Source organism: Hyaena hyaena, unplaced genomic scaffold, assembly GCF_003009895.1.
Source record: "Hyaena hyaena isolate Hyena2069 unplaced genomic scaffold, ASM300989v1 scaffold_195, whole genome shotgun sequence".
Taxonomy (NCBI): domain Eukaryota; kingdom Metazoa; phylum Chordata; class Mammalia; order Carnivora; family Hyaenidae; genus Hyaena; species Hyaena hyaena.
Window position 1 is genome coordinate 1,375,944 of NW_024080827.1, and position 8,625 is coordinate 1,384,568.

The 8,625-nt window shown below is 43.5% G+C and overlaps 1 pseudogene; it reads right to left on the bottom strand.

The window, feature by feature from the left end:
• Nucleotides 1–4,436: 4,436 nt before the first annotated feature.
• Nucleotides 4,437–4,926, bottom strand: LOC120237998 (annotated as a pseudogene).
• Nucleotides 4,927–8,625: the final 3,699 nt, after the last annotated feature.

Sequence of the window (8,625 nt, forward strand, 5' to 3'; positions counted from 1 at the left end):
ATTAAGTCCAGGGGCCCCTCCAAGTTAAAGGTTTGTTAATTCTCTGTGTTTCCTAAAAGGAAGAGTTGTTCACATCTGTCTCACCCACCAGGACTGGAAAGGCCTGTACAATTAAGTCACTCTTACCCATCCTCTGCCTCTGGTGCCCAGCACAGTGCTTGATACAGAGCAGGTGCTCAATTAATGTTTACTGCATGAAAATATCTCTGTGGATTTGCCTTATCTTCCCATCACCACATCCCAAGACCAGGTGGGACCTGATTATTTCAGTGTCTTTTCTACAGCTCCCATCTTTCCAGGCTGACCCATTGTAAACGTAGCCTGCATTCCATAACCACTGATCTCCAACACCACCTTGATGGTAGTTTTCATTAACCGATCAAACTTTAGCACTTTTATCCTTTCCTCCTTGGAAATATGAAAGGATCCCCCATTGCCTAGAATCCCATCTACATTCTCCATCCGTGGGGAGTTTGAAAGATAGAAAGAACTCAGGTGTGTCAAAAGTTCTTGCAAAACATTCTGAGTGATACAAGTATGAGTTACCTGTGGTAGTCATTACTCTCTCCAGTTTTCTCTCGCCTGGATACAAAGTAAGAGGGCATGTTCCTGCCTCTTAAGCTTGGGTGTGGCCACTGGATTGGCACTGACCAAAGAGTAGAAATGAGTGTGTCACTGGGTGGTGACTTTAAAAATCTATGTGTGATTTGCCACACTCTTTTTTTGCAGGAGTAAAGCCATCTTGGCAGGTCCTCAAGCCATCCTTTGGGGTGAGAACCTCACAGAGGAAATCCCCAGGGCTGATGCAAGACAGGCATATGGTAGGAATTGTTGTTCCCATTTACAAAACAGGACCCATCACACCTCATATGACAGGAGGGAAGGGGGAGGAGGCTACATCACTTACCCAGGTCACTCTGCTCTTCAGGGGTAGAACCAAGATCTCCGGTGCGAGATCTCATCACCAAGTTGGCCCCAACTGGCCCCTCCAGGAGGACATGTGTGTAGAATGAAAGGCACAGAAGCTTTGTCATTAGACAGACCTGGTTCAAATATCAATGGTGGTAGTGAGTTCCAACTGACAAGAATAACAATAGTCTGTCCTATAAATTTACAGGAAAGGTGAAATAAACTAGGGTGGGGAGCCCTGGCAGGCATGCATAGGGACTTGGTGTAGGTCAGTTAGCTTTGTCTCTTTCCCAGTTTGGCTTTCCTCTTAAACCCTGGACTGATCACAACCACTGTCACCTCTGAGATCTTGCTCAAAATGCTCTTCCTGATTATAAATCCCCCTCACCTCCTCCCCATACTCCTCTCAGAGCCCAGCTGAAGTTGCTGCTTGTCCACACTGCCTTCTCCTTTATTCCTGCTCACACTCTTCTCCCCCAACATGGATTTAACGGTTTCCCTGGTGAGAAGCTTATCTCCCTAATTATACCAGACATATCTCAAGGGCATTGACTAGTCTCAGCTCCTTGCATCCCTCCTGGAGCTTGGCCCAGCCCCAGCCCTGTCTTTTATCGAGTCAGTGGCTCTGGGCACCTCCCTTCACATCACTGTGCCTAATTCCTCCCTTACACATGTGGGGAGTCACTCAAGGAGCTCTGAAGACTTTCCCACCCATGACCATCAGGTGAGTAAATTCAACTAGGCTGAGTCTACAAGTAAGAAGTGATCCCTGGGGATGAGTTAGCTTTCCTGAGCACCTCTATGGACCAGGTATTGTATCCAGTGCCTTGCATTATCTCTAGTTGTCAGAAGGTCTTGGGGTGTTTATATATGAAGAATACAAACTTTGGAGGTATTTCGTAACTTAACTGGCAACAATCAATTGAGAATGATTTGTTATTAATAACTTGATATTTATGTGTCAAGGACTGTGCTAGTGATTCAGAGAGGTAAATAAGGCAGATACGATCCCTGGTTCCATGGAACTCACAGCCCAGCTGACAAGACATTCAATGATTCTGTCAACCATCCTCCTCTGCTACATTCTTGTGTCATTATATTCTGTGTATGAGAAGTACCATCATCACTGAAATTACCTCTAACTCAACACCTTTCAAAAATTGTCACCAAGTAATTTTAAAGACGCTATCGCATATGCTTCTTAGAACATTCAGAAGAAAGGGTATTATTGTTCACTGATGCCTCTAAGTGCCTAGCTTAGTGTCTGGCACGCGGCAGAGGACAATTTTGATTGAATGCATTTCCATTTTACAGATGAGGTTCATGGGGGCTTTGCCTCTACCAATGGGGAACATGAATCTGAGACCCAAGGAGTGAGTGTACTTTCTTCCTTTATGTTACTTTTTTAAGTATATTTTTAAGCTCTTTGCTTTCCCCATTTACCCTCACCGTCTTCCCAAAATGACATTTCTTGTTTTGTCTTTCAGTGTGTTCTGAGCCAAACATCATGCATTGACTTTTTAAAAAAATCTTTTTATCTTTTTTTTTTTTTTAAGTTCAAGTTAGTTAACATACAGCGTAGTCTTGGCTTCAGGAGTAGAGCTCAGTGATTCATCACTTCCATATAACACCCAGTACTCATCCCAATAAGTGCCCTCCATGATACCCATTACCCATTTAACCCATCCCCCACCCACCTCCCTTACAGCAATCCTCAGTTTTTCTCTGTATTTAAGAGGCTCTTATGGTTTGCCTCCCTCTCTGTTTTTATCTTATTTTTCCTTCCCTTCCCCTTTGTTCGTCTGTTGAGTTTCTCAAATTCCACATATGAGTGAAATCATATATCTAATTTTCTCTGACTTACTTATTTTACTCAGCATTATACCCTCTAGTTCTATCCACATTGCTGCAAATGGCAAGATTTCATACTTTTTCATTGCTGAGTAGTATTCCATTGTGTAACTTTCACATCCTCTATGTAACTTTCTTAGTTGATGCAGCCAACTGTGGGCCCAAAATATTCCTCTTGCAGATAGGAGGGATGAGCTATGGAGACCATGGTCTTAGAGACCTTGATCAAGTGAAACAAGACCCTTTCCTCAGCTATTATTGCAAGTGGCCAAACTTTTAGTTATTATGGGAGAGAAATTCAACTGGCAACTCAAAGAAATGCCTTGAGAAAGAAACAGACTTCTCTCACTTCACCTCCCCGCCCCCCCCGCCATCAAGGTAAAAAATGAAACAACACAATCACAGTAGGTTCTTATAGCCAAATTAAATGTGCTAATAAAAATCAGTGCTGTTAAAATGTTCAATTCATCAAAACATAAAGATTGTTGGCTTCCAGCCTTTCTGGTTCTAATCCAACAGCTCTCACTAGAGGCCTTCATCCAGCCTGATATGGTTGGGGTATGGTGGGGACTTTGTTTATAGGTGTGTGTCTTTAAAGGATATCTGGAAGATTTCCTCACTGAAGACTGTTATCTTGTGCAAGGTGCCTGGAGTTCTGCTGAATGAGTTCATGTTTTGAATCTTAGCCTTCTGCCAGTTGCAGAGAGAAGCATCTTTTCTTCTGCTCTATCTCATAGTGCTGAATATCCACCCAGCTATTCACATAGTCATTCATTCACTCCACAAGCATTGACTGGACACAACCATGTGCCAGAAAATGTGCCTAATATGGAGCTGTTTCTGATATGGAAACAGCAGATATGGAGCTCCCATCTAGCAGTGGGGTTTGGGGTCAGGACAAATGTTCGAACAAGGAGTGTAAAGGGTGGTTGGCCCTGGTAACTTCCAGGACTGGGCTCCATCAGTGATCTCTCTTCTGAAGTGGGACCAGTGTCTCTCTCTTCTCTGCTTCTCCTTCTCTACCAGCTCTTTTTCAAAGCCAATTTCATACCATAAAGCTCCACACTCACCTGGTGGTCCTTCTAGGTATTATTCTACTTTTCTCCCTCTTCATCCAGACTTGTAAGCAGAAGAGTCTACATACTTAGTGTCCACCTCTTCCTCTTCATTTCATTCCTCAACTCATGGCAATCCATCCACCAACTTCAGTCATTACAGCTCCTTTGTTGTTGTTGTTGCTGCTGCTGTTGTTTAGCTTTTATTTCATGATCATAAACTCCACTCTGCACTCCAGCTGAACTTGGAGGGGGGTAAGGAAAACACGGGACTGTGGAGCTGCAGCAGGAGCACAAAGATTATAGATTTTGAGCAGATAGGAGTGGAAGGGTGCTCTCCTGAGCTACAGAAGGAATGGCCTGGTAGTTAAGATAAGACACAAGTTAAATTCATTAGATTTGGGGCACCTGGGTGGCTCAGTCGGTTAAAAGTCCGACTTCGGCTCAGGTCATGATCTCACAGTTCGTGGGTTAGAGCCCCGCGTTGGGCTCTGTGCTGACAGCCAGCTCAGACCCTGGAGCCTCCTTCAGATTCTGTGTCTCTCCCTCTCTTTGACCCTCCCCTGCTCACGCTGTCTCTAACTCTTTCTCAAAAATAAATAAAACATTAAAAAAAAATCATTAGATTTGTCCACAGTCAGCAATGGTGATCTTCTGGGTCTAACCATTCCTGGACCCAAAGAGTTCCACAGCCTCCACGATGTTCATGAGCTCCTTCACCTTGCCAAACACCACGTGGTTGCCATCCAACCACTCAGTTTTGGGGGTGCAGATGAACCCTTGGAACCGTTGTATCAGGTCCAACATTCCCAACGGTAAAGAAGCCAGGACCTGTGTGCTTCAAGATGAAATTCTCATCATCAAGTTTCTCCCTGCAGATGGACTTGCCACCAGTGCGATTATTGTGTGTGAAGTCACCACCCCAGCACATAAATCCAGAGATAATCCTGAGAAAGCAGAGACCTTTGTAACCAAATCGTTTCTCCCTAGTGCTCAGAGCACAGAAATTCTCCGCTTAGTTTGGAACTTTGACTGCAAACAGCTAGAAGCAGACGTGGCCCAAGGGCTTACTGTCCACATGGATGTTGAAGAACATGGTGGCGTTGGCCATGGCTGGGTGGTAAGGTTGGTTCCAGCTCAGCGGGATCTGCAAGGCCCACTACTGCTCTTTCTAAAGACACCCATGATCTACTATGTTCTGACCAGTAGTTGCTCTTATCTTTTCTTTCTACTGTATTTAATGGTGTTGGTCCTCCAGCCTCTGCTCTCAGAAGCTTCGTTCTCCTGACTCCCCTTGTCTTCTCTGGTCCCTGACTCCCCTTGTCTTCTCTGGTCTTTCTCTCTGTCCATTTCCATTGTAGTGGTTCTCCTCCACCTGCTTCTTGGTGCTAACACTCCCAGACAAGTTGGCTCTCTTCTCTGGACACTCCATCTTTCTGGGACATCTTATTCAGTCTCACCTTTTATTTTTTTTTTTTAATTTTTTTAATGTTTTATTTATTTCTAGGAGAGAGAGAGAGCGACAGCGTGAGCAGGGGAGGGTCAGAGAGAGAGGGAGTCACAGACTCTGAAACAGGCTCCAGGCTCTGAGCTGGCAGTCAGCACAGAGCCCGACGCGGGGCTCGAACCCACGAACCGCGAGATCATGACCTAAGCGAAAGTGGGACGCTTAACCGACTAAGCCACCCAGGCGCCCCAGTCTCACCTTTTAAACTAGAATTTACCTGGGGCGCCTGGGTGGCTCAGATGGTGAAGCGTCCGACTCCGGCTCAGGTCATGATCTCATGGTTTGTGGGTTCAAGACCCGTGTCCGGCTCTGTGCTGACAGCTAGCTCAGAGCCTGGAGCCTGTTTCAGATTCTGTGTCTCCCTCTCTCTCTGACACTCCCCTGCTCACACTGTCTCTCTCTCTCAGAAATAAATAAAAAAAACATTAAAAATTAAAAAAATAAACTAGAATTTACCTAATGATGGCTTTGATATCTAAATCCCTAGACAGAGACCAATCAATGTGTGAATTCAAATCAGAATATCTGCTAGATATCTACATTCTGATTTCCCATTAAAAACAGATTCACCTTGTCATGAATGAAACTTATTTGGTTATCCAAGAGAATCCTGGTTTTTGTCTTTACTAAGAACCATCAATTTCTGGCTTTCTCTTTTTAAAATAAAAGCTTAACCTCTTTCTTTCCTTTCTATCTATGCCTTTATTCAGCTCCTTGTCATCTTTCACCTGGATATATCCCATCTCCTTCTATCTCTATCTTTTATTCCTCACCATCTCTCTCACCTTGGCCTTTCTTTTCCCTGATCCAACAGGTCTCACTAACTCATGCCACACTGCCTGCAGCTCTGTCCACCGAATTACTGCCACAGAGGTCTTTTTGAAAACCCATATCTGACCAGGTTGCTTCTCAATGCAAAACCCTTCAATGGCGCCCATTACTAATGGGATAAAATATCAACTCCTTAACCTGGAAGTACTGGGTGGTCTCCATTTGCCCTTCCAGATCTACTTGCCACCTTTCTCTACCCTTCTCTGACCTAGGATACTGACTTCACAGATTGGTTCAGCTGGGCTCATTTGCCCTCTGGCCTCTGCTTGGGTATGGACATTGGGAAGCACCAGAAAGATGTCAGGGGGCAAGAGGAGAAAGAAGTTGGGATATCCTTCTGCTTCCCTCTGGACCGGTCAGAGGTTCTCTCACCAAAGCCTCCACAACCAGTGTGGCTCCACTCCAGGTGGGGGTGGAGTCTCTAGGGTTGAAGCCACCATTTCCATCTTGGGTTTTAGTAACAGTTTCTCTTTTTGCTCCTTCTGGCCTAGCGCAAGTGGTGGCTGCCTGGCTCAGACTTGCTAGCTCGGGTGTTCCACCAACCCTTGGTGATTTCCTTCAACTCTGACAACAACATCCTTATAATAGTCTCTTCATTAAACTTTCTTTAGTTACCCTGCATCTTACACCTACATCCTGCAAACGCACTCAGTTGGTGACAAATGAGGCTTTCTGTAGCCTGGCCACTGCTTCATCTCCTCCATTCTATACTCAGGCAATGACACCCAGCAACATCCCGCTGCTTGGGGTTCTTTATAGAACCACACTTCCGCTCACTGCCACACCTTTGCCTATGCTAACCCTCTGTCAAAGTCCTCATTTGAGAAGACTTCCTTCTGTCCAAGCTGGGTTTGAGGTTCTGTGTGTTTTTGTTGTATTTATTGCCTTCTTAATTTAATTTTTAACATAATTTATTGTAAAACTGGCTTACATACAACATCCAGTGCTCATCCCAACAAGTGCCCTCCTAAATGCCCATTATCCATTTTCCCTGTCCCCCATCCCCCATCTCTCTGTAGATGTTCTCTGTATTTAAGAGTCTCTTATGGTTTGGTTCCCTCCCTCTCTGTTTATAACTATTTTTTCCCCTTCCCTTCCCCCTGTGGTCTTCTGTTAAGTTTCTCAAGATCCATATATGAGTGAAAACATATGATATCTGTATTTCTCTGTCTGATTTATTTCACTCAGCATAATACCTTCCAGTTCCATCCACATTGCTGCAAATGGCTTGAATTCATTCTTTCTCATTGCCAAGTAGTATTCCATTGTATATATAAACCACATCTTCTTTATTCATTTGTTAGTTGATGGACATTTAGGCTCTTTCTATAATTTGGCTATTGTTGAAAGTGCTCTATAAACATTGGGGTACATGTGCCCCTATGCATTAGCAGTCCTGAATCCCTTGAGTAAATTCCTAGTAGTGCTACTGCTGGATTGTAGGGTAGTTCTATTTTTAATTTTTTGAGAAACCTTCACACTGTTTTCCAGAGTGGCTGCACGATTTTGCATTCCCACCAAAAGTGCAAGAGGGTTCCTATTTCCCCACATCCTCGTCAGCATCTGTAATTTCCTGATTTGTTCATTTTAGCCACTTTAACCAGAGTGAGGTGTTATCTCAGTATGGTTTTGATTTGTTATTTCCCTGATGATGAGTGACATTGAGCATCTTTTCATATGTCTGTTGGCCATCTGGATGTCTTCTTTGGAAAAGTGTCTATTCATGTCTTCTGCCCATTTCTTCACTGGATTATTTGTTTTTCAGGTGTCAAGTTATAAATTTTTAAATAAATTTTGGATACTAACCCTTTATCTGATGTGCCATCTACAAATATCTTTTCCCATTCTGTCAGTTGTCTTTTGGTTTTGTTGATTATTTCCTTTGCAGTGCAGAAACTTTTTATCTTGATGAGGTCCCAATAGTCCATATTTGCATTTAATTCCCTTGCCTTTGGAGACATGTCAAGCAAGAAATTGCTGTGGCTGAGGTCAAAGAGGTTGTTGCCTCCTTTCTCTTCTAGGGTTTTGATGGTTTCTTGTCTCACATTTAGGTCTTTCATCCATTTTGAGTTTTTTGTTTTGTTTTGTTTTGTTTTTTTTGTTGGTGTATGGTGTAAGAAAGTGGTCTTGTTTCATTCTTCTGCATGTTGCTGTCCAGTTTTCCTAGCACCATTTGCTAAAGAGATTGTCTTTTTTCCATTGGATACTCTTTACCAGCTTTGTCAAAGATTAGTTGGTCATACATTTGTGGGTCCCATTATGAGTTCTCTATTCTATTCCATTGGTCTATGCATCTGTTTTTGTGCCAATACCATACTGTCTTGATAGTTACAGCTTTGTAGTAAAGGCTAAAGTCTGGGATTGTTATGCCTCCTGCTTTGGTTTTCTTCTTCAATATAACTTTGGCTATTCGGGGTCTTTTGTGGTTCCATACAAATTTTAGGATTATTTGTTCTAGCTTTGAGAAGAATG